The 27,322-nt window shown below is 42.6% G+C and overlaps 1 long non-coding RNA gene across 1 annotated transcript in view; it reads right to left on the bottom strand.

Annotated features, from left to right (window-relative positions):
• Positions 1 to 27,322, bottom strand: part of LOC112396348 (uncharacterized) — a 40,018-nt gene extending 12,696 nt beyond the window's left edge. The window contains exons 1-3 of the long non-coding RNA XR_003002545.1: positions 27,213 to 27,322; positions 17,986 to 18,072; positions 2,582 to 2,786 (exon numbers count right to left, since the gene is read on the bottom strand). This is a non-coding gene — a long non-coding RNA (uncharacterized LOC112396348). The remainder of the gene's footprint in view (positions 1 to 2,581; positions 2,787 to 17,985; positions 18,073 to 27,212) is intronic.

Below are 27,322 nucleotides of genomic sequence, written 5' to 3'. Positions count from 1 at the left end.
GCTCGGTATCTCTGAGCAGAGTACAGGGTTGGCTTATGTATGGTTTGGGGAGCATGGAGCTCGGGGATTGGGAGACTTTCAGAGGCATAAGAGGGTTGACATCATCTGTAGGAGCGTGATTGCTCGCTGAGCTATTGTTGATTGGTTGGCACTGGTGTATTTATTAAAGTGAGTATTTATTACTCTGATTGGCTGATTTTCATAAGCTAGGGGTTGAACTGATTGATTAGCTTGTACAAGTGTGTCACTGAGGCAAGTTGTCATTAATCGATTAAAAGGATGTAAAACTAGTTCGTTGGCTACTTGTTACCATGGTTGCAATCATTTTTTTCCTAGGTTGGTGGGAAATTTTTAATTTTCATGTATTATCTGTGTAGCTGTCTCTCCAGCCATTAAAAATTTGCCTTACAGGGCTTTCCTGGTGGCGCAGTGGTTGAGAGTCCGTCTGCCGATGCAGGGTATACAGGTTTGTGCCCCGGTCCGGGAAGATCCCACATGCCGCGGAGTGGCTGGGCCCGTGAGCCATGGCCACTGAGCCTGCGCGTCCGGAACCTGTGCTCTGCAATGGGAGAGGCCACAACAGTGAGAGGCCCACATAAAGCAAAAAAAAAAAAATTGCCTTATCTTCCATGGCAAAGAATGTTAATTGCCAGAATTCCCTGGTGGTCCAATGGTTAGGACTCGGCACTTTGCCGCGCCCTGGGTTCAATCCCTGGTTGGGGAACTAAGATCTCGCAAGCCGCGTGGTGCAGCTGAAATAAAAAAGAATGCTAATTGCCTAGGTAATATCCATTCTCCCCTTCTTCCTTACTAACAGAACCCTGTTTTTGTCAAGTGTAACAATGTTCCCAACAAGTACCTTCCCCAGACAACCGTGCCGCTTGGGTTGAGCACGCGACACAATCCTATCCAATGAGCTATGAGCAGAAGCGCTGGGTGCCCTTTGGGAAAAGCTCCTTCAAAGCCGAGCAGAGTCGGTGGGCATGCCCCGTCTCTCCTTCCTGACTGAAAGGGGGTCATGCTGGCCTGGGGGGCAGGTGCCATCTTGGATCCATGGAACTACAGCCATAATGATGGCAGATAGGAAGAAAGACGGAAAGAGACCCTGAATATGGTGGAGCTATCATATCAGCTCTGGACCGCCTGCCTACCATCTTGCAGGTGTGTGAGAAAAATCAAACCTCTATTTGGTTCAGCTACTGTGAGTTTTCTATTAAGTGTAGCTAAACCTATTCTTATTTGATAAACCTGCCCTTCTGCTTTCCTTATCGCTTCCCCTCACAATCATTATCAATGGCTCCCATGTGTCTTCACTGGATAGCAGAGTGCTCAGCACATCACACGATACGCTCTCAGTATATATTTGTCGAGTGTGCAATTCCCAGATGAGGTTTTTGTGCCTCCAGATACGAGGCAAAAAGAAGTACAAAACATCATCTACAAAGCAATCTTGCCAAAAATATTTAACGTGAATCCACTCATGAAGAAACTATTAGGCAAACTGCATGGGAGACGATCTAAAACAACTCACCTGGACCTTCCGCGTGATAAAAACAATAACCAAGAAGGCGGGAGGATTATTCTAGATTAAAAGAGACCAAACAAACATAACAACCCAGCGCAATGCATGAACATCATAAAATCCTGGATCAAACAACAAAAGATATCTGCATCACCCAGTATACCTGGACTTACCTGCCAGAAATCCCGGAGGCAGCCACAGTGGCCTATGTGGTATGGAAAGGGCACTTTTCAAGGGACAGATTCCCCACTCAGAACCCCAAGCAGATGACTCAGATCAAGAGAGAAATTTGGAGAGTTATTTAGTCCAAAAACCACTCATGTAGTTGAGATAGAAATCCAGGAGTTTCTTTACCATTCTAAGCATCAATATAGCCAGAGAGGCTGAGGAAAACTCTGAAATCTATCAGGGATGCTCCTGCAGGGATTGAAAGGCCATTGTAACCAACATATGATAATCTTGCCACAAGCCTTGGAAGCCACCAGGGCTGCTCTAGGGATGCTCATTAGGGGTGTAGCAAAACTCAGCCACTTGCAGTGGTTAAGAATCTGCCTGCCAATCCAAGGGACACACGTTCAAGCCCTGGTCCAGGAAGATCCCACATGCCACGGAGCAACTAAGCCCGGCACCACAACTACTGACGCCGATGCGCCTAGAGCCCGTGCTCCGCAACAAGACACTGCAATGAGAAGCCCGCGCACTGCAACTAGAGAAAGCCCGCACTCAGAAATGAAGACCCAATGCAGCCAAAAGTAAATTAAATTTTTTCAAAAAAGAAATTGTTGGGCTTCCCTGGTGGCACAGTGGTTGAGAGTCCGCCTGCCGATGCAGGGGACACGGGTTTGTGCCCCGGTCTGGGAAGATCCCACATGCCACGGAGAGGCTGTCCAAAAAAAAAAAAAAAGAAAAAGAAAATGTTTAAAAAAACAAACCTCAGCCACTGCTGCCACTCGCTGTAGCAAACCTGGTGTGGTGCCAGGGCTGAAAGAGGGGTGTGCTACATAAAACAATAGAAGCATTATTAATGCATAAAGTAACGATTGTGAAATGCCTTCTTACCGAGAAGGAGAAAAGCTGCGTCTCCTACCTGAGGACCAGGTATCAGTGAGACAACGCAAGACCAGGGGATCCACTAGGGGGCGGTAGAGTCCACTGGTTAAAGGCACAGTCTGGAATCAGAGAACCCCATCAGTCCTGGCTTCTCCACTTCGCAGGTAGGTGACCTAAGGCTGGTCACAAGCCCTCTGAGCTTTAGTTTCCTCATCTGTGAAATGGAGATGAGAACAGTGTCTACAACAGAGGTTTGCTGTTGATAATAAATGTGCCTGGCATACTGTAAATACCCAATTCATATTAGTTATTATTCATTATTTACAATAGCCAAGATATGGAAGCAACCTAAGTGTCCATCAATCCATCAACAGATGAATGGATGAAGAAGATATGAGATACACACACAAAAAATGGAATACTAGTTAGCCATAAAAAAGAATGAAATTAGGTATAAAATAAGCTACAAGGATATATTGTACAACAAGCGGAATACAGCCAATATTTTATAATAACTATAAATGGAGTATAACCTTTAAAAATTGTGACTTGCTATATAGTACACTTATAACTTATATAATATTGTACAGCAACTATATTATACTTCCATAAAAATAAATAAAAATAGCCAGTGGTTTAAAATAAATAAAATTTAAGTGTTGTAAAAATAAAGTATTCATCCAAACTTTAACTTCAAAAAATGTATATATTAGCCATTATTTTCGTTCACTGAAATAACACATCGTTCACAGGAAAACTAGAAGGGAAGGCTGCACCTGCACATATGCATCTGGGTAGGAGGTGGGTGTGCAGCAGAGCAAACGAGGACAAAACTCGTTGGAACTTAGGACGTAAAGTCTGGAAAATGCTGCTCATGAAGGTGAGTTGAGGAATGAATCACTGTGGGAAGATGCAGACCTGTGACACATCAGGTGAGGGGTGCCCACCCAGAGCCCCCAGCTGGAACCTTTTAGTTCCTTTTTAAAAATTTATAATTGTGGTCAAATACACATAACAAAATTCACCATCTTAACCATTTTTAAGTTGGATTTAGTGCATTCACATTGTTGTACAACCATCACCACCATCCACCTCCGGAATACTTTTCATCTTGTAAAACTGAAACTCTGCACCCATTAAAAAACAACTCCCCATTCCTCCTGCCCCTGGCAACCACTGTTCTACTTTCTATCTCTATGAATCTGACTACTCTATACTCTAGGTGCCTCATATAAGTGGAATCACAATATTTGTTTGTAACTGGCTTATATAATGGCCTCAGGGTTTGTCAGTGTTGTGGTATGTCAGAATATTTTTCCCTTTTGAGGCTGGATTCCATTGTATGTATATATGACATCTGGTGTCTCCATTCATCCGTCGATGGATACTTGTAACCCTTTTTTAGTTCTTTTTGAACTAGATAGTCCATCAGGAGTTTTCTGGGAGGGGACAAACAACCAAGGGAACCAGCGGCTGAGCCCTGGGATGAGAAGAAAGCTCCAATTCAGCAAGCGCCATAGAAATGATTCTCAGACAAGGGAGGAAAGAAATTCAGCCAGTATACTTGTGTGTATAGTGTAGTTTCTAAATGTCACCATATAGTTGAGGAGTGGCTTCCCCATGATGGTCGTTGCCTCTCAGCTCCAAACTCACGCTTCTCTACTTGGCTTCATGATGCTGGGCTGAGATTCTGCAAACCACACTTTGGGCTCTAACAATTAGGGATGCAGCAGGAAGGCTGCAAGCCTGGAGGAAGAAGGAAGGACTTGCAACGTCCTTTCTGCTTGTGGTTCTTGAGAGCAACACCCCGGCAATGCCTCTTCACCCGGCAGGGGCTGTGCTTTCCTGTAGCAACAAGTGAATCCAGTTTCCATTTGTTCCAACACCTGCAGGGACAGTGTCATTGCTCCCCGACCATCACCTGCCAGCCAGCACCCACTTCTCAGAGGACTGGGTCCCGGTCCCGTGGGACCACTCCTGCATGGTTTAAGGTTTTAGTAATTCCACCTTGGTTTGCCCAGCCCGAAAGGTGGTAGCCGCCTCCTCTGTGATATCTTGGCATAAAGTTATAAAAGTTCTCTTTTAACTTTAATGTAGTTAACAGTTCTTCACATTTAGTTCTCTCTTTTCACATTGCTGTGGGTTTTGTCTCTCGACTAGATTAAAATTGATGCACCCCCAACCACTATCTCAAAACTTTAATGGCCTCCCAGGCCCCGTGTTTAAGCCTAAACCCTTCACTCTAAGTAAGAATGACCCGGCCTCCCTTTTCATCCAGAAAAGTAAAGCCATTATAAGTGACCTCAAACATGCCCCCCGCCCCCGATCTATAAAAATGTCTATGGCCAATTTTCTCTTCTTACGTCTCAAAAGATAAAGCATTTTCTTCCTATTCAATCCCAAATCTTCCAAGGGTGCTTTTGAGCCCAACTCCATCCCACATTCTCGGGGCTCCTACTCTGTCCCTATATCCTCTCTCCAATTCTTAGCAGGCTCTTTTCTGTAGCCTCCAGGGAGCTGAGTAAGGACAGGTCAAAGGACTGGTAGGTACTTCTCTTCCTCTCTCCTGTTAACCACATCCATGTTTTCCCCCATTGCATGTCCACCCCCTAAGTCTGAGTTTCTGAACAAGTTCTGCATGCCCAGTACCCAGCACAGCGTCTGGCAAGGAGTAAAACCCTGGGTTATGAGTCAAGTCCATCTCACCTTCCTTCGCTAATCAAGGTCGTTTTAAGACTTGCATGGCCTCCAAGCTGTGTGTAGCCTAAACAATAAGATGTTTGCCAGAGTTCTGTTCCAGAAACTTGGAGTCAGCTGTGTCTACTTCGAGCTGAGCTGGTTAAGACCGGATAGGACCATGGACCCTCCAACTGGGCATGCGTGAGTGTCCTCGGGGTGACCTTTTGAACACGCGGAGGCCTGCAGCCTAGTTACGCCTGCGCAGAAGGATGGTTACCGCACCGTTTCCCGATCACCTTTCCCCAGGCTCCCCACGCCTCAGCCCGCCCTGCTTCTTTATTCGTTATCCCACGCATACCCTGAGCCCCTTCCCTTTGGGGAGGCAGATTTGAGATTTGTTTCCTAGCTTGGCTGCCTTGCGACTAAACCCTCTCTTTGCTGCAGACCTTGGCGCCTCAGCATTTTAGCTTGCTATGAGTTGGGCAAACCAGCTTGGTTCGGTAACAGGAGGAGGCTGCAGGATGACAGTGTTTGCTGAATGGGTAAGATCAACAGAAGAGTCACCCCTTACCTGCTTGCTGAAGGGATCACTGAATAGCTGGGATTCTGTAGCTAGAGCTCATGGCACACCTTAGGGCCATGTTTCTCCCAGTGTGGCCCTTGGACCACCTGCACCAGAATCACTTGGGGATTTTGCTAAAAATACTGATTCAAAAGTCACGTGGCAGGGGGAGGGGTCAAAGTGACAGGAGCCAAAACAAAGCAGTATTGGGTTATAACCCAAAGTATAAAATAAATATCCGTGAGTCCATACTGATGTAAATAAATGGTTGAGTAAATAAACAGGGAGAAGAGACAAATCTGTGCAGAAGAATTCCAAATAATTTCTGTGGATCCTCTGTCCCCAATAAGATGGAGCTTAACTCCCGCCTCAAGTGTGGGCTGCACATAGCGGCTTCCTTTCAAAGAGGACAGCATGAAAAGGCATGTGTGTGTGTGTGTGTGTGTGTGTGTGTGTGTGTGTGTGTGTGTGTGTGTGTGTGTGTGTGTGTGTGTGTGTGAGAGAGAGAGAGAGAGAGAGAGAGAGAGATTAATTTGACAGTAGAGAAACCAGACTAACACAACCTCACCCAGGTGATCAAGGTCAACAGAAACAGTGAGGAGTCAGATTGACAGTATGTATACTTGGTATGAAGTGATGAAAATGGCATTTTACCCCTGGGTCTTCCAACAATCAATCCATAACCTCAATCTTAACATGAGAAAAGTATCAGGCAAGTTCCAATAAAGGAACTTGACCCTACTCCTGACCCCTACCTGACCCTACTCCTCAAAATTTTCATGGTCATCAATACAAGGAAAATCTGAAAATCTGTCACAGCCAAGAAGAACCTGAAGAAATGCGACAACTAAATATGATGTGCTATCCTGGATGGGATCCTGGACAGAAGAGGACAATAGGTAAAAAGGAAATATTATGAACTAAAGTATGGACTTTAGTTCATAATAATGTATCAATATTGGTTTGCTAACTGGGACAAATACACCACAGTAATGTAAGATGTTAATAACAGAAGAAACTGGGGTGTGTAGGGCTTATGGGAATTCTTTGTACTATCTTCTCAATTTTTCTGTAAATCTAAAGCCTTTCTAAAAAATAAGGTCTATTGAAAAATGTTTGGTTCTTTAACAAATGCAAATTCCTGGGCCTCCCTTCAGAATCTCAGGTCATGGGCCTCAGCACTTGGCGCTTTAAACAAGCATCTTGTTGGTTTTGTACACACAAGTCTGAAAACCAGTGTCTTAGAGACTCTCTGCTCAGAGGTATCGAGGCTCCTTGCTTGTTGTGGTTTGGACCCATGCCACTGTGTTGCACAACCCCCAGGTCATCATTGGTACTGTGACCAAACTTACAATGTTAATGGCAGCTGTGGGTGGACACCATGCATTTTTGTCTGCTGCAGGCCTTCCTTTGGCCCACAGATATCAATATGAGCCGACAGTTAACTGCTGGGAAATTCTTCATCAAAGCCCAAAGCCCTGGGCTGCATTTCTGAATCCCCCAAGTCCCTTCTGGCATTTTCTCGTAGGGCTCAGAGTAGCTCAGCTCTTCAGATGGGATGTGTGCTGATCAGTTCCACACATTCTCTACCACACCCTATTGTTCCTCACACTTTAAGAGCTGTTACTATCATGACTGTGTTGTTGACTTTGTTTTTTAATTTTTATTTATTTATTTATTTTGGGCTATGTTGGGTCTTCGTTTCTGTGTGAGGGCTTTCTCTAGTTGCGGCAAGCGGAGGCCACTCTTCATCACGGTGCGCGGGCCTTTCACTGTCGTGGCCTCTCGTTGCAGGGCACAGGCTCCAGACGCGCAGGCTCAGTAGTTGTGGCTGACGGGCCTAGTTGCTCCACGGCATGTGGGATCTTCCCAGACCAGGGCTCGAACCCGTGTCCCCTGCATTGGCAGGCAGATTCTCAACCATTGCGCCACCAGGGAAGCCCCTGTATTGTTGACTTTTTACAGAAAAAAAAGTTCTCTGTATCTAGGTCACGCTCAAAAGTGGGAAAATGAAAGATAAATGAAGTGAGCCTGTGTCCTTAAAAACTGGAAGAGAGCATCTTTATCTGTGTAGGTAGGAGAATCTTACTGCCTGATTAACATACAAGCTAAGTATGTCTGTTGATTGCTTATGTCCAGCCTTTTCCTTCAGTGATGGCCCATTTGGACCTCAGGCCAGCAAGAGATGCTGCAGCGATAAACAGACTGAAGGTGGATCATAGAGGAAGAAGGAGGGGGAGGATGACTCTTCTCTCCCCTCTGTTTTTGCATGCCCTGGGAACACAGCAGGGAGAGCAACTCGACTCCCCAGAGAACCAGGATCTGGCGGAGCTAAGCCAGAACCTGCATTCCCAGGTCCTTTGTCAGATGGCGTGATCATACCGTTCTGGTCCTTTATTTCTAATTACTATTTTAGGAACAAACTGTCTCATGAGTGCCCGGGCACAAATAGGCAGACTCGATTTTGAGAACTGTTTCAGCCTCCTTGCCAATGTTCAGAGTATTATTATGAAAATGACAATGATAATAATTGCAAGAAATTACTATGGGCAGGATCTGTTCAAAGTGGGTTTTCTTTTTTTTTTAATTTTTATTTATTTTAATTTTGGCTGTGTTGGGTCTTTGTTGCTGCATGTGGGCTTTCCTCTGGTTGCGGCGAGCGGGGGGCTACTCTTCGTTGCGATGCGCGGGCTTCTCATCGTGGTGTCTACTCTTGTTGCAGAGCATGGGCTCTAGGCGCACGGGCTTCAGTAGTTGTGGCACGTGGGCTCAGTAGTTGTGGCTCGCGGGCTCTAGAGCACAGGCTCAGTAGTTGTGGCGCACGGGCTTCGTTGCTCCGTGGCATGTGGGATCTTCCCGGCCCAGGGCTCGAACCTGTGTCCCCTGCATTGGCAGGTGGATTCTTAACCACTGCGCCACTAGGGAAGCCCTCTTTTTTTTTTTTTTAATGTATTAACTTATTTAATGCCCAGAAGACCCCTAGAGGCAGATACTATTATACCACCATTCCCTGTTTACAGATGAGAAAATGAGGTGTGGAGAGTCAAGTAGATCTACCTGGGGGTCTACACTAGTCAAGAGTCCAGCTGGGATTTGAAGCCAGGCTCCCGGCTCTGAGCATTAGATCCCTGCACTGCACTACCCTGTCCAACTCCCAAGAGTTGGACAGATACCTGGAGTTGTTCAACTCTTACAGTATATCAAGACTACCTATTTATATTTTAAGTACATGACACATTTGTGTTCACGTTTTAAGATGATGAAGAACATGCAATGTATGGTAACAGTATACAAATCATTTCTTTAAATAGAATTGCTGATTAAAAGCCCTGGACTTTTTAAATTTGGCATGATTGTTAGCTGGAGTTCATATAAACTACTGGTTGGTGGCAGGGGGAGCAGTTGTTCTGCTGTGAATTTGCTTGGAATAATTTTTTAAATGATACCTTTTGTGTTAAAACTTGAGGTAGATTATTTTCTTTATCCACCCAGCTCTTGAGTTGACTGGCAGATTGTATTAGAACTTCTTTTCCTTTCCTTTAGGAAGTCTGGAGTAAGGGATTAGACCTTGTCAGTTATCATCAGAAATATATCATGATCAATGATATTTTATACCTCTCTTTTATATGTAGAGTCTCATATACCATTTAAACTCCACGGTGTAAGAATAATATGGAATACTGGAGAGGAATTTAAAAGAGAATAAAAATGATCAAAGGGTTAAAAAGTTATAGAAATATTTAGTCTGGAGAAGAGGAGGCTGAAGGTGTTTGAAAAACTAACTTCAAAATTGACTAAGGAAAACAACCCAATCCAAAAATGGGCAGAAGACCTAAATAGACATTTCTCCAAAGAAGATATACAGATTGCCAACAAACACATGAAAGGATGCTCAACATCATTAATCATTAGAGAAATGCAAATCAAAACTACAATGAGATATCATCTCACACCAGTCAGAATGGCCATCAAAAAAAAAATCTAGAAACAATAAATGCTGGAGAGGATGTGGAGAAAAGGGAACACTCTTGCACTGCTGGTGGGAATATGAATTGGTACAGCCACTATGGAGAACAGTATGGAGGTTCCTTAAAAAACTACAAACAGAACTACCATATGACCCAGCAATCCCACTACTGGGCATATACCCTGAGAAAATCATAATTCAAAAGGAGTCATGTACCAAAATGTTCATTGCAGCTCTATTTACTTGCCCGGAGATGGAAACAAAGGCAGTGGTTTATTAAAGGGCACTCAGCCAGATGGACATATGCTCATAGGCACGATCAAGGTCAGTGTCAGGATCCCACCACTCCTGTGGGCATTCCTTCCTCCCTGGAGTCAGGCTCCCTCATGCAGGGTCCACCTGAGTCCCACTCTGTCCAACTGGCATGTTTGCACAGGTAAAACCTCCTTGGCCTGCACACAAGGACAGACTGCTATCAGCTAGTTCAGAAAACACAGGTCTTTATTCTTTCATATATTTTTGGCCATTGGTAGGGCACTTGTTGCTGAATAATTTCCTTATAAATAAATCCAGCAGGTATAAGGACATAAATACTTTCCAAATCAGAACAATCACCTCACTTTAACATTTTAACCAACACCAGTTTCTAAACATACATATTATCATTGAAACAATATAAAGGAGAATGTTAAATGCCCTTGTTTATGCAGTTCTACCAGTAGACTCTATGAGACTCTCCTAGAACATAATTTATCTTACAATGACTTTGAAAATCCTTTGTCCATACCTGGTGGAGGAGGGGGAATGGAGGGATGGAAGGGAGGGAGGGAAGGTGGGGTTATCTTGAAACCTACCTGGGATTTATTTTAATCAGGTATGGTATGGTGACAGCCACGGAGACAGCTGCCTTTGAACAAAAGTTTATTACTACAATTCCCACGAGGAGGGGGACCTGCCACTCAGGCCCACAGCGGGAAGTACTAGGGTCAGTCAGGAGGTAGAAGGAGCGGGGAGAGAACATGGTCTAGAGCCTTTACTGTGGTTTCTGTTGGGAAGAACAGGTGAAGAAGGGTGGGCAAATTTGAGCAAGTTTAGAATTGGATGGTTTGAATACTTTGGGCAGGCTCTGAGCAATAGGGGTGATCTCTAGTTGTATATTACCTGGCCCTGGGGTAATCAGGGCAGGGGAAGATTGCTTTTGCGTTTGAGAGTTAGATACAGGAGGGGCCCGAGACTGAGGGCTTCTGCCTGGTTGGTTTGCATATGAAAGGCATGCTCCCAGGCAAGTTATTCACCATCTCTGGGAATCAGTAGCCCTTAGAGGAGCAGTCTTTCCAAGCCCCAGGATGTTAAAGCCTCATAAAGTAGGAAAAGCCCCACGATGAATACAGGAGTCTGGTATCCCAGAACCGGGTCTGAGTGACTCTGTGAAAGGTTGAGGGCAAGTCTAGGCAGACAGGCTGCACACACAGTCTGGGGAGAGGTGCAGCTGGCAACGGGGGTGCCTGTCAGAGCACAAGGGGTCGGGACTGTCCACTGATCACAGAGCATGCGGATAGCACAAGCATACTCTACTTAGAAAGCCAAGCAGACAGGGACCATCTCTCAGCAAGGGAGCTGATGAGCCCAGCATTCCCAGGAAGGTCACTGGTCCTTGGAAGTGGGTGGAATGGTGTACTGATCAGGGTTCTCCCGACAAACGGAATCAGTAGGATGTATATCTCTGCATCTATACATTTCTCTGCCTCTCCATCGGTAACTACCTATCTGTCTATCTATCTATCTACCTACCTGTCTAACCAAAGAGAGAGATTCATCGTAAGGAATTGGCTTACGTGATTATGTCTGGAGACTTGAGAAGAGTTGCTGCTGCAGTTTGAGTCAGAAGGCTACCTGCTGGCAGAATTCCCTCTTCTTTAGAGGAAGTCAGTCTTTTTTCTTAGGGCCTTTTACTGATTGGATGAGCCCCCCTTGCCCCCATTATGGAGGGTTGTCTTAATCTATGTGGGCTGCTATAACAAAAATGCCACAGATTGGGTGGCTTAAACAACAGAAATGTGTTTCTCACAGTTCTAGAGGCTAAGAGGTCCAAGATCAAGGTGCGGGCCAATCTGGCTTCTGGTGAGGTCCCTCTTCTTGGGAAACTGACACCTTCTTGCTGTGTCCTCACATAGCAGAGACAGAGAGATCATCTCTCTCATATCTCTTCTTACAGGGGCACTAACTCTACCCTCATGACCTAATTACCTCTCAGAATCTCATCTCCAAACCCCATCACATTGGGGATTAATGCTTCAACACATTTGGCAGAGGGAATGGAAACATTCAGTCCATGGCAAGGGTCATCTGCTTTACTCAATGTCTACTGATTTAAATGCTGATCTCACCTAAAAAGTACCTTCATAGCAACTGCAGATGTTTGACCAAATGTCTGGGTATTGTGGCCTAAGCAAGTCGACACATAAAATTCACCATCACAGACGGGGTCAGCAAAGTATAACTGTAAGTGTGAGAAGTCTGGGAGCACGGGGTTATGCACTACTCATTCACTGGGGCATGAGATAGACACTGGATCTCGGGAAAAGCTGGAGCCCACCCAACTGTAGAACTGGGGAAGCAGCAAGTGTGGCTCATTCACCTCATTCAATAAATATGTATATTGAAGTCCTACTGTGTGCCAATCACTGGGCCAAGATTTGGGGGAACAAAGATGAAAGACAGGCCGTGCTTGCAGTTGAGTGGAGGAGATAGGCAATTACCCGATGAGTGCACTTAGTGTCTACTGGCTTTGGTAGAGGAATGTGATGCCCAAGGTGCCAAAGGAGTCTGAGGGCATGGAATCCAGCCACCCTCACAGAGCAGGGGACTGGAACCTTTTAAATTACTCTTACCCTACATCAGAATTAGACCTAGTGACAGGACCACAGGTTCATCTGCAGAGGGAGGTCAAGGTGGGAGCCGTGACTGTGGCAATGGTGGGTGTCAGGTGAAGAGGCGCTAAAGCCAGGAGAGTGAGTAACTGGTAGTTTCTCCTTGATGCTGGAGTGACCAGAAAACAACAGCCTTAACTTACAGCAGTTTTAGATTTTGTGAGCATCGTGATCATGAGCAGAAAGATTTTATCAGTGCACTTCTGGGTTCATGGTCTTATCATCAGACACATGGCATATGAGATCAAACATATTGTCACCTTTGGGACAAGGGTGTTGTTAGAAAGAGCATGGTGAGCTGTGGCCCTGTGGTTGGTGGGCAGAAGTAAAATCTCATCTTTTACCTAGGTGGAAGTGAAGAAAGAGGAAAGGGGTAACAGATGAATACCAGACGGAGTAAGATATTTTAAAATATGAATTAGGGGACTTCCCTGGCGGTCCAGTGGTTAAGACTCCACGCTTCCAATGCAGGGGCTACAGGTTTGATCCCTGATCGGGGAACTAAGATCCCATATGCTGTGCAGCACAGCCAAAAAAAAAAAAAATCTATATCTATATCTATATATGTATGAATTAAAGAGAAGAGTGTTGCCTAGTACTGCCACAAAAAGCACACAACCTAGGTGGCCTAAAACAACAGAAATTTAGGGCTTCCCTGGTGGCACAGTGGTTGAGAATCCGCCTGCCGATGCAGGGGACATGGGTTCATGCCCCGGCCTGGGAAGATCCCACAGGCTGCGGAGCGGCTGGTCCCATGAGCCATGGCCCCTGAGCCTGCACGTCCGGAGCCTGTGCTCTGCAACGGGAGAGGCCACAGCAGTGAGAGGCCCGCGTGCCGCAAAAAAAAACAAAACAGAAATTTATTGTCTCACAGTTCTGGAGGCTGTGCTTCCCCTGAAACCTATACGGGAGAATCCTTCCCTGCTTTTTTCATTTTCTGGTGTTTTCCCAGAAATCCCTGGTGTTCCTTGGCTTGGAGATACAGCACTTCAATCTCTGCCTTGGTGGTCACATGGCATTGTTTCTGTGTCTGCCTGGGACATTTTCTTATAAGGACATCAGTCATGTTGGACTTTGGTCCCACCTACTGCATTATGACATCATCTTAACTAATCTGCAATTACCCTTTGTGCAAATAGGATCACATTCTCAGGTACTGGGGTTTAGGACTTCAACATACCTGTTTTGGGGGCTACACAATTCAACTCACAACAGGGAGAGAGCTGAAGATGCAGGTAAAAGAGAGTCCTGAGTTTAGTTTTACATAATGAAAATAGAAAAGCTAAAGTCAATAAGCAAAATTAAATGGCATATGATGGTCGTCAGTCTTTAGTAGTTTAATTTTGTATCTCCAGCTCATTTCCTGAAATTTAGGAAATATTGCCACGTGTTCTCTCTTTTTTTTTTTAACCAGCTGCTATGGTAATGATACTCTTCCATGTATGCATATTTCTGTTGTATTTCTATGGATTTACTATAGTAAATATTACTAATAATGGAAATAAGAGTGATAAGGAGTTTCCTACACAAAATTGTTATGATTATCTCAGCTTGGGAAAAGAAGAAATAAAAGATTAAATGAATATGACTTGTTTTAGAACATTATATTGAACACATCAAATCAATGTGCTATTACTGGTCGGCATGACCTGGCCATGAGATGCACAGCAAAATTAAACATTTGAGCCAATAATGACCCTCACATTTCTGAGTAAGCCAGAGAGAGATAAGCTCCCACTTCTTGATACAACCCTGGGGGAAGTAGATCTTGGGCGTTGGCCTTGCTGTGATGGACAGGAGGTGGCTGGGCAGTTTCATAAGAGGACATATCCTAGGCAGGGGATGAGATTATGAAGTTTGGCCTGTCTGTCCTGTTTTGATGATGCCCTGAAATCCAGCTTGCACCCTGTCAAGGATCCAGGGCAGCTACATCATGGTCCAAGAGAAGTCACTTATGTGGCATCAATCCCCAGCCATATCCATCAAGGGAAGGAAACTTCTAGCCCCATAAAAATGTCCTGCCCTGGGGCCTGGGGTAAGAGGATAAGGGGAATTGGTCATTTGGCCTCACTTCCTTCTTTCCACTTTTAGCAGATGCTGGTGATGTCCCAACCATATCCTCTTTGTCCACGCTGAAGGTCACCTAGAGCTTCAGTGGACAATTGTCATAAAAATACCTGTGTCTCTCTGCCTGAGCACTTTCTCTGGATGCAGGAGCATGGCTGAAAGTGCAGGAGGGTTTATAACCCCCAGGAACAAACCTCATCCAATGAGAAAGGGAGTTGGTGTGAAATAGCCCAGCTTCCTTGGTGGTTGGTGAGACAGTTTTGAGGTATGTTTTGTTGTCTCTTAGGTCTCTAGTAGGACTTAGTTCCAAGTGCTCACAGTTGTAACCAACTCATTACTGACTACCCGCTTCCTTATCTCACTTCCCTAGTTCCTCATCATGCTTCCTAGGGTCACCTCTCAAGTAGAGAGGTGGGATTTGCACCCAAACCCTTGTCTCAAGGTTGGTTTTTTGGGGAACACAAACTAATGGCATTATGTCCCCTATCCCCTTTGAATGAGGAGTATTCGATTTGTTCAAACAACATGGACGGGCTAGGAAGTGAAGGTGTGGTATTGACAACCTTGCAATGGAAAGCTAGGAATCCGTTCCACTTTTATTACTGCATTGTGCTATGAGCAAGAGCCCATCCACTTGATCAAAATTACCCTCAGAGAAGAAAAATGGATAAGGAATAGGATAATCCTGTCTGTGAGCAATATGATTATAACTTATAAATATTCTAACCATTGGTTAGTGCTATGGAATATGTATGGCTGTATTAAGATAATTAAAAGCTTCTATGTCTCCTATTTATAAGTCATATACCTAAAAACAAGACATAAGAAAATGTCTTATATATTTGATATGTAATTTTGAAGATGACCTAAGACTGCATTGTCTTTATTCACATTAGGCCATCCAGAATCCAATTCCAGTTTGTCAAATGTATGCATGGCATAAATTGTATACATCTAGTCTAATGGCTCTCAATCCTAGGAGACCCAACTCTCCCTTTTATAACAAATATTCTACAATTCTGTCTTTAATATCCTAAATGAAAGTCAAGAAAAATATGCTATACATAATTTTAATAATCAATACAACACCCTTACTTTGATGCGATGAAACAAAGGAAAGAAATGTATAAGAAAATAATACATATTTTGATCTGTGGGTGTTGGGACATGACTACACTAGGAGACAAATGCTTGCATTCACCTGTAAATATATTAGTTTGTATGTAAGAGAAGTAAAAAGATCAGCAGTGATGCCACACAGGATGTATAGAAAAATGAATGCACAGCAGAAAAATAACTAATGGAGGATGAGAAGGTACATGTGTGGTACCAAGAGACCAGACATGTTTGTATGTGACATGAGAAAGAGAAGTAACCTTCACTTAGCCTCCAAGAAAGAGCAGATGGTCAGGGTGAAGAAGACGAGGAAGTTTGACTGTCTCACAATCAGGCTCCTTATTAGTTGCTCTAACATACTTCCCTATGTTTTGAGGGGTAGTGATGAAGTTTGATAGAAAACTGATTTCCTGTTTTGAAATCCCACCACGTGTTACGGCATAAGTTCTGTCTCTAAAACTCAGACCCTGGAGACCACATCCTTTACTATGTGATAGAACACAGAGATGAAAAAGGAAGAAAGAAAAAAAGGAAAGAAGGAAGGAAGGAAGGAAGGGGGGGGAGGGAGAGAAAGAAGGAAAGAAAAGGAAGGAAGGAAGGAAGGAAAGAAAGAAGGAAGGAAGGAAGGAAGGAAAGAACTCTAGAGAAATGATGCGGTGGACTTCTAAGGTGGGTACTGAAGACTGGAGGGAAAAAGGCACATCAACCCATCACTTCCGTAAAAAAACCCACACCCTGATTTCCATATGTAATTTTCTCAGCACAGCTTTCTTACCATTGTGCTACACAAACGAGAAAGCCAGAGGCAGGACGGTGCAGCAGTGTCAGTGCCCTGTCATGAGTCCCAACTGCGTGAGAGCATACTTCCCAGCCGCAGCGCTGGCTCTGCCACCAGAGCCTCTGCCCACTCACGTCAGAGGCTGAAGTGCTGGGGAATTGCACCGCTTGGGGGTAGCCCTTAGTAACTGATGGGAGTCAGTGGATAAATACCCCAGCTGCCTCCCCCTCTGGCACCATGACTGTGGAGCGCTGGCTCAGTTGCCCACAGTGCTAATTTTTTTGATAATTCATCTCTATTGGCATCCATCCTTCCCTTCCCATTCTCCCAGTTGTCTTTTTTAGGACCACTGCCAGAGAAACTTGAAACTGAATTTGAAACTTTGCCTCAGAGTCTGCTTTTGGGGAGACCCAAACTGAAACAGAGGGTAATAATCTCAAATATTTAAAAAAATTTGATTGATGAAATTTAATGATTAAAAGAAATCTCAGATGTTCTCTTACATTTTGTTGCTTTTGCCAGAATTGTTTAGTGAAACTCTTCACCTAAATATGCCTTTGGAAATACTATAATAAATAATGTAGCTCTCATGTTAAAGGAGGATGAACGGAAGCCCTAGCTGAATCCAAATCTTTCCATAATTAAATAATTCTTCTGTCCCCAAATCATGTTTTAGCCCAATTAACATTTTCTGCAAACATTGGCTAATATCTTTCACCATTTTCAAGTGGATTAATCACCAAATCTGATATTGTAGATCCATACTGACTTTTAGATCTACTCGTTATTTTAGAATAGCATCAAAATTAGCAATATCATCCCAAACCAGTATCTTAGACCTAGTCTTATCTGCTATAGATAAAGGAACTGGGAAAATTCTGGGCAAGAGAGCTTCTCTTAAATCAAGTAAGTTTGTTGAAAAATGTTAATTCCTTCCTCTTTAATAATATCAATCTCGCAGATTAAGGACTTGATTTAACATTTCTGATACACATGCAATATATGTCAAATCTCTTCATAATATTTTGATGCCACTATTTAATTTTTATTGATTGAAAATAAAAATGCATGTTAGTATTAAAGAATAAATAAAATATTTTAAAACAATTTTCTTTGGAATCACCATCTTATTTCTATATGTAGGATAAGATAGTCAAACACCTTTTCAATGTTATTGCAAAGTTTACAAAAGAATCTTTTACTCAAGGCATTAATTTAAATTTTATTAGTAGCAGTGATAACGTTCACGGACTTGTGGGCCTTTCACTAAGCTTTTGGCGAGTGAGGTTGTCAACGAGTAATGCAGTGACTTACCAATGGGGCTGTTGCTACTTGTGAGATGTTTACAACCCTACTTTGCTGGCGGACTGTAGCTGCAGCTCCATCTGCTGCCCAATGACACTGGAAAAGGAAAAAGGTCTTCCTGTGAAACATTTTTAAAGAATTTCAAATTTTCACAACTCTTAGGATCCAATGTCCATACATATGGAAATAAATTTTCTGCCCAATGTTTTTATTCCCATGAACCTTAACATTTGTGGTCAGTAAAGCTTCATTATCATAGAGGTTTCTTGCAATTCACTTGCAACATTCTTTTGACTGTAGATCATTTCAGAGCCTATTTTCTACTTCTGGATTTCTCATAGATTCTCCTACATACAACATTATTGCTCAATTAACAGAAGAAAACATTTAAGTTTCTTTCATAAAAATAACTTCTTATACAGCAGTTACAATTAATTTTCCCTTATATTGTTTGGATTTCCACAGTATCATTTGTGCTATTCTATAAGAAACGGTACCTCATATCCTTCAGATTGGATCAAAAAAACATCTCAAGGACAATACTATGATTTCCAAACTTTCCTTAAATCTCTGAAGTTTCTATCTTTGCCAACTCTGTGTCTCTCTTTATAAAATATTCACTTGGTCTTGATGGGTTCATCTAGATGAATTAGAAAAAAACTATGTTGCCAGCATGGATATTTTCAAATATTCAGCTGAGTACTCTCAACCTCTTTTCTTAATATCTAAATTATATATAGTATTTTTAAAATAAGGGCTAAATTTGTACATCTTTGTGAAAAATATAGAAGCACTAAGAATGCCATAAACATAAACTGATACTGGTGACTCAAGGGCAACGAGTGGAGTTGTTGTAGGTGGTGTGGCTTTCTGAATTGGTAAACAGCTCCTGATTTTCAAATATCAACCAAAACAATATTAGTGGCATTCCTGGAAAATTCGCCGTGAATTAAAACTCTGCAAGGCATACATGTTTACATGTGAATTAGAATTGGTTCTCGACTCAAATAAATACAAACGAGCTTTTACCTACATAAGAAACATGAGCTGGGAGAGTCAAAAGTTGGTTAGGAAAGAAAACAATTGGTTTTTTTGTAAAAAGGTTTGGTCTGGCATCAGTGGACCCCATGCAGTATTTCCCAGTTCACTGTGACAGCCAAAAATACCCTTACGTATTTCCCAAATGCTCCCTGCTCATTAAACATGTATTATGAATATTACTGTATCATTGAAAAGACACAACTGCTCTTTAAAAAGCTTCCACACCTACTTTCTCATAAATATTGGTTTTATTGATATTATATGCTGAAAGTGCATTTGAAGCAGTACGAAGCCTACTTTATCCAAGTACTGACCATCAACCCTAGTCATTATCTACTGATTCCTCCAAAAAGTAGCTGACTAGAATCCCTGGGAATTTGGAAAGGGGATCCTAAGCCAGAAAGTTGGATAGGTTATGGCCTAATAACCTTATGGCATGGTAGCTGTCATCTGTTCAGAACTTGTTACTTCGGAAGTTCGTGATTCTTACTTTTGTTGTTGTTGTTGGCCCCCTCTGCTACTTAGTAATCTTTAGGAAAAGTCCAGTTTATCTCTGCTATTTGAAAGGAATACTATGCCAAAGGCAGGGTGAAACATACAGGAAAAGGGGCTTATCAGTGATTTTGGTCAGCAGCCTTCCCCCAGCGCTCACCTGGAGATTTTCTTTCTGATGCTGAAACCTTAGAGAAGCTGTATTTTATTTTATTAAAGGAAGACAACACCTTCACACCAAGAGACTCAAAATGGGTAGGATACAACATTTGTACAACACATTCCCTACCCGGGAAGGGGCTTACCCTCTCAGGTGTATTGCTATTACCCCAATGTGGAAAGTAGATCAATAAGACATAGCGAGGCAAATGATGATTCCTAGTAATTGACAGAATTAGGTCTCCATAAATATGATCCAGAGAAGACACAAAGTAGAAATATAGGCATGGACAACAGAAGTGATATACAGGAAGAGATCTGGGACTGTGTGATAAAGGTTAGATGAATTACACTAGTTACTGTAGGGTTTCTCCACCTGCACTACTGACATTTTGGGCAGGAGAATTCTTTACTGTGGGAGGCTGTCCTGTGTATTGTAGGATGTTGAGCAGCATCCCTGGCCTCTGCCCATTAGATGCCAGTAGCAGTCTCCTCCCCCAATTCTCACACCAAAATTGTTTCCCAATATTGGCAAGAGTTCCCTGGAGTCTAAAATCGGCCCCTGTTGAGAATCACTGCTTCTCAGACTTCAGTGTGCATAGGATCAGCTGGGAGTCTTCTAAACACTGCTTTAATAGGTCTGCGGTAGGGCCTGGCACTCTCTAGTCCAAACAAGATCCCAGATGAGACCGATGCTGCCTGTCCAAGGGCAACACTTGCTTCTTTTAAGGCAAACTTACAGCCTTCTACCAGTCAACACACATGGCTCATCAGAATGCAAAGGAGATGTATACTCAGGGTATGGAGTGTTGAAAATACTTTCAAGCAAGATCTGCATACCACATTGAGTTATCACGTATTTAATTAAGCATGTTTAAGAAGTGAACATAAATAAGTGTGGGGTTTGTATTTGTTTTTTTAAACTTCAGAGTGCTTTATCTCCTAATTCAGCAGTTCTCAAAACTTTTGGTCTTGGGATCCCTTTAACACTCTTAAAAATAATTGAGAACTGCAAGAGCTTTTGTTAACATGGGTTTGTATCTACTGGTATTTACTGGATTAGAAATTAACTAAGAAACTGAGTAAATTGTTTAAATATTTGAAATTAATTTAAAAATAGTATACCCAAGGATGCAGCCTTTGAGAAAGTAAGGCAGTGTTGACACCATCAGCACTGAATATACGACTGAAACCTAGTTAGAGCCTCTATATAAACTTTTAAGATTCTGGTGGGCAGATGCAGAGAACTACTTGTCTTAACAGCTTCAGGAGACAAGTCTCTTATGTTCACAGGCCAGGGACATGCAAAAATCAAGAGCAAATGTATTTCCAGCTGTGTGGCTGACAGGGTCTTGGTGCTCCAGCTGGGCGTCAGGCCTGCACCTCTGAGGTGAGCTGAGTTCAGGACACTGGTCCACCAGAGGCCTCCCGGCCCCACATAATATCAATTGGCGAGAGAGATCTCCGCCTCAGTGCTAAGGCCCAGCTCCACCCAACGGCCAGCAGATTCCAGCGCTGAAAGCCCCATGCCAAACAACTAGCAAGACAGGAACACAACCCCACCCGTTAGCAGAGAGGTTGCCTAAAATCATAATAAGGTCACAGACACCCCAAAACACACCACTGGACGGGGTCCTGCCCACCAGGGAGACAAGATCCAGCCTCATCCACCAGAACACGGGCACCAGTCCCCTCTACCAGGAAGCTTACACAACCCACTAAACCAACCTCACCCACTGGGGGCAGACACCAAAAACAACAGGAACTATGAACCTGCAGCCTGCGAAAAGGAGACCCCAAACACAGTAAGTTAAACAAAATGAGAAGACAGAGAAATATGCAGCAGATGAAGGAGCAAGGTAAAAACCCACCAGACCAAACAAATGAGGAGGAAATAGGCAGTCTACCTGAAAAAGAATTCAGAGTGATGACAGTAGAGATGATCCAAAATCTTGGAAACAGAATGGAGAAAATACAAGAAACGTTTAACAAGGACCTAGAAGAACTAAAGAGCAAACAAACAATGATGAACAGCACAATAATTGAAATTTAAAATTCTCTAGAAGGAATCAATAGCAGAATAACTGAGGCAGAAGAACGGATAAGTGACCTGGAAGATAAAATAGTGGAAGTAACTACCGTGGAGCAGAATAAGGAAAAAAGAAGGAAAAGAATTGAGGACAGTCTCAGCGACTTCTGGGGTACATTTTTCTCAAGTGCTCATGGAACATTCTCCAGGATAGATCATATCTTGGGTCACAAATCAAGCCTTGGTAAATTTAAGAAAATTGAAATCGTGTCAAGTATCTTTTCCGACCACAAGGCCATAAGACTAGATATCAATTACAGGAAAAAAACTGTAAAAAATACAAACACATGGAGGCTAAACAATACACTACTAAATAACCAAGAGATCACTGAAGAAATCAAAGAGGAAATCAAAAAATACCTAGAAACAAATGCCAATGAAAACACAACAACCCAAAACCTATGTAGTGCAGCAAAAGCAGTTCTAAGAGGGAAGTTTACAGCAATACAATCCAACCTCAGGAAACAAATCTCAAATAAACAACCTAAACTTACACCTAAAGCAATTCGAGAAAGAAGAACAAAAAAATGCCCAAAGTTAGCAGAAGGAAAGAAATCATAAAAATCAGATCAGAAATAAATGAAAAAGAAATGAAGGAAACGATAGCAAAGATCAATAAAACTAAAAGCTGGTTCTTTGAGAAGATAAACAAAATAGATAAACCACTAGCCAGACTCATCAAGAAAAAAAGGGAGAAGACTCAAATCAATAGAATTAGAAATGAAAAAGGAGAAGTAACAACTGACACTGCAGAAATAAAAAAGATCATGAGAGATTACTACAAGCAACTCTATGCCAATAAAATGGACAATCTGGAAGAAATGGACAAATTCTTAGAAAAGCACAACCTTCTGAGACTGAACCAGGAAGAAATAGAAAATATGAACAGACCAATCACAAGTGCTAAAATTGAAACTGTGATTAAAAATTTTCCAACAAACAAAAGCCCAGGACCAGATGGCTTCACAGGTGAATTCTATCAAACATTTAGACAAGAGCTAACACCTATCCTTCTCAAACTCTTCCAAAATAAGCAGAGGGAGGAACACTCCCAAACTCATTCTATGAGGCCACCATCACTGTGATACCAAACCAGACAAAGATATCACAAAAAAAGAAAACTACAGGCCAATATCACTGATGAACATAGATGCAAAAATCCTCAACAAAATACTAGCAAACAGAATCCAACAGCACATTAAAAGGATCATACACCATGATCAAGTGGGGTTTATCCCAGGAATGCAAGGATTCTTCAATATACGCAAATCAATCAACGTGATACACCATATTAACAAACTGAAGGATAAAAACTATATGATCATCTCAATAGATGCAGAAAAAGCTTTCAACAAAATTCAACACCCATTTATTATTAAAACTGTCCAGAAAGTAGGCATAGAGGGAAGTTACCTCAACATAATAAAGGCCATATATGACAAACCCACAGCCAACATCATTCTCAAAGGTGAAAAACTGAAACCATTTCCACTAAGATCAGGAACAAGACAAGGTTGCCCACTCTCACCGCTATTATTCAACACAGTTTTAGAAGTTTTAGCCACAGCAAATAGAGAAGAAAAAGAAATAAGGAATCCAAACTGGAAAAGAAGAAGTAAAACTGCAACTGTTTGCAGATGACATGATACTACTATACACAGAGAATCCTAAAGATGCTGCCAGAAAACTACTAGAGCTAATCAATGAATTTGGTAAAGCAGCAGGATACAAAATTCATGCACAGAAGTCTCTTGCATCCCTATACACTAATGATGAAAAACCTGAAAGAGAAATTAAGGAAACACTCCCATTTACCATTGCAACAAAGAGAATAAAATACCTAGAAATAAACGTACCTAAGGAGACAAAAGACCTGTATGCAGAAAACTATAAGACACTGATGAAAGAAATTAAAGACAATACAAAGAGATTAAGAGATAAACCATGTTCTTGGATTGGAAGAATCAACATTGTGAAAATGCCTATACTACACAAAGCAATCTACAGATTCAATGTAATCCCTATCAAACTACCACTGGCATTTTTCACAGAACTAGAACAAAAAATTTTACAATTTGTATGGAAACACAAAAGACCCCAAATAGCCAAAGCAATCTTGAGAAAGAAAAACAGAGCTGGAGGAATCAGGCTCCCTGACTTCAGACTATACTACAAAGACAAAGTAATCAAGACACTATGGTACTGGCACAAAAACAGAAATATACATCAGTGGAACAGGATAGAAAGCCCAGAGATAAACCCATGCACATATGGTCACCTTATCTTTGATAAAGGATGCAAGAATATACAATGGAGAAAAGACAGCCTCTTCAATAAGTGGTGCTGGGAAAACTGGAGAGCTACATGTAAAAGAATGAAATTAGAACACTCCCTAACACCATACACAAAAATAAACTCAAAATGGATTAAAGACCTAAGTGTAAACCCAGACACTATAAAATTCTTAGAGGAAAACATAGGCAGACACACTCTATGACATAAATCACAGCAAGATCCTTTTGACCCACCTCCTAGAGAAATGGAAATAGAAACCAAAATAAACTAATGGGACCCAATGAAACTTAAAAGCTTTTGCACAGCAAAGGAAACCATAAACAAGAGGAAAAGACAACCCTCAGAATGGGAGAAAATATTTGCAAATGAAGCAACTGACAAGGATTAATCTCCAAAATATATAAGCAGCTCTTGTAGCTCAATATCAAAAAAAGCAAACAACCCAATCCAAAAATGGGCAGAAGACCTAAATAAACATTTCTCCAAAGAAGATATACAGATTGCCAACAAACACACGAAAGGATGTTCAACATCACTAGTCATTAAAGAAATGCAAATCAAAACCACAATGAGGTTATCACCTCACACCGCTCAGAATGGCCATCATCAAAAAATCTACAAACAGTAAGTGCTGGAGAGGGTGTGGAGAAAAGGGAACCCTCTTGCACTGTTGGTGGGAATGTAAATTGATTCAGCCATTATGGGGAACACTATGGAGGTTCCTTAAAAAACTAAAAATAGAACTACCATATGACCCAGCAATCCCACTACTGGACATATGCCCTGAGAAAACCACAATTCATAAAGAGTCATGTAGGGGCTTCCCTGGTGGCACAGTGGTTGAGAGTCCGCCTTCCGATGCAGGGAACGTGGGTCCGTGCCCCGGAGGAGCCCATGTGCCGCGGAGCGGCTGGGCCCGTGGGCCATGGCCACTGGGCCTGCGGGTCCAGAGCCTGATCAGCTCCATGCTTTGTGACCACCTAGAGGGGTGGGATAGGGAGGGTGGGAGGGAGACACAAGAAGGAGGAGATATGGGGATATATGTATATGTATAGCTGATTCAGTTTGTTCTACAGCAGAAACTAGCACAACATTGTAAAGCAATTATACTCCAATAAAAATGTTAAAAAAATAGTATACCCATTACATGTTAACATAACTAATAAATTGTTGTGAAAAATTACTGTACTTTCCCAAGCAAAAAATTATGGGGAAGAACAGCATTATTTAGCATTTTTGCAAATGTCTAACATCTGGTTTAATAGAAGACAGCTGGATTCTCATATCTGCTTCTGCTTTTTTTGTGATTCACTGTTTTTTTAAATAAATTTATTTAGTTTATTTTTTAATTTTTGGCTTTGTCAGGTGTTCATTGCTGCATGTGGGCTTTCTCTAGTTGCAGCGAGCAGGGGCTACTCTTTGTTGTGGTGCGCGGGCTTCTTATTGCAGTGGCTTCTCTTGTGGCAGAGCACAAGCTCTCGGCACGTGGGCTTCAGTAGTTGTGGCACATGGGCTTCAGTAGTTGTGGCACGAGGGCTCAGTAGTTGTGGCATCTTCCTGGTCCAAGGCTTGAACCTGTGTCCCCTGAATTGGCAGGCGGATTCTTAACCACTGCGCCACCAGGGAAGCCCGATTCATTGTTTTAGTTTAAGTATGTAAAGAAAATCTGGCCTCACACAGATATGAGGCTGGAAAAGGAAGCATTTTAATAGTCACTTCTGATAATATGGTAGTGGCTTCTCTTGTGGCAGAGCACAAGCTCTCGGCACGTGGGCTTCAGTAGTTGTGGCACATGGGCTTCAGTAGTTGTGGCACGAGGGCTCAGTAGTTGTGGCATCTTCCTGGTCCAAGGCTTGAACCTGTGTCCCCTGAATTGGCAGGCGGATTCTTAACCACTGCACCACCAGGGAAGCCCGATTCATTGTTTTAGTTTAAGTATGTAAAGAAAATCTGGCCTCACACAGATATGAGGCTGGAAAAGGAAGCATTTTAATAGTCACTTCTGATAATATGGATATTCTTTTTTTTTTTTTTTTTGCGGTACGCGGGCCTCTCACTGTTGTGGAGCACAGGCTCCGGATGCGCAGGCTCAGCGGCCATGGCTCACGGGCCTAGCCGCTCCGCGGCATGTGGGATCTTCCCGGACCGGGGCACGAACCCGTGTCCCATGCATCGGCAGGCGGACTCTCAACCACGGCGCCACCAGGGAAGCCCGCAGATATTCTTTTTTGATATGACACCACAGCTTAACAAATGGTAGTTTCTTAAAGACTAGTTGCAATGAGAAGTCTGAAACCCTATCTTTCGTACTGTTGACACCAAAATTTATTGGTTTATCTTGCAGTTTGAATTGATCTTTTACCCATGCATGATTTTGTAACACCACGTATTGGTCAACTGGAAAATACTAGCTCATTAAGTTATACAACTGTTCCAAATGTACAGTGGAAAATTCCACTGGATACTCCAGAGCAATTAAGAGTAAAAATGACAAATAATATCTTTATATCACTGTAAAGATAGCTTTGGCCTTTGGTACTCCCTAAAGGGTGGGTGGCAATCCCCACACCTACCGTGAGAACCACTGTCGTACGTTGGCTGCAGCTGACAGCTTCTGCAAACATAAAGGACCTTCAGAGTACCATTTTACGGCAAAATAACTCAATTGGATGAATCTTAAGGTAAACATAAAACATATTTCAAGACTGTGAACACGCTTCACGAATAAAGAAAAGCCTGAAGAAAATAAAAGTCACTTTATACTTTTGTCTTCTAGAAATAAATGTGTTAATATTTTGGCCCACTGTCACCTCTCCTTAAGGGCAGAGACTGTGTTTTATTGATCTACAAATTTCGGAGTTAGCATAATGCCTGGCCCTTATGAGCACTCAAAAAGAATTTTTCTTTATTAAAAGTATACCGTACATAGTTTTGTAGCCTATCCTTTTCATTTAGCCTCAGAGTTGGTCAGTTTTCCCATATGCGTTCTATAACTACTGCATAACATTAAAGTTTTCAAACTCAAACTCACTTTAAAAACCGTGACTTTGCTTTGGCAAGGAGTAAAAATTTTGCAAGGGAAAAAAATTTAAACGACATGGGTCCAGCAGGACTCCAGGGAAGAAGTTTGGGGAGCAGGGTCGCTCCGCCACAGACTCACCGCGCCTGGGACACCTGGACACAGGCCACCGCGGCGGGGAGGGGTGAGGGTCCAGGGACCACGGCACTTGGCGCTTTTTCGGGGGCTTTCGCGCGGGACCGACATGCGAA

This window comes from Neophocaena asiaeorientalis, unplaced genomic scaffold, assembly GCF_003031525.2.
Source record: "Neophocaena asiaeorientalis asiaeorientalis breed wild unplaced genomic scaffold, Neophocaena_asiaeorientalis_V1.1 scaffold9, whole genome shotgun sequence".
NCBI lineage: Eukaryota > Metazoa > Chordata > Mammalia > Artiodactyla > Phocoenidae > Neophocaena > Neophocaena asiaeorientalis.
This window is presented reverse-complemented; position numbering and strand designations above follow the sequence as displayed.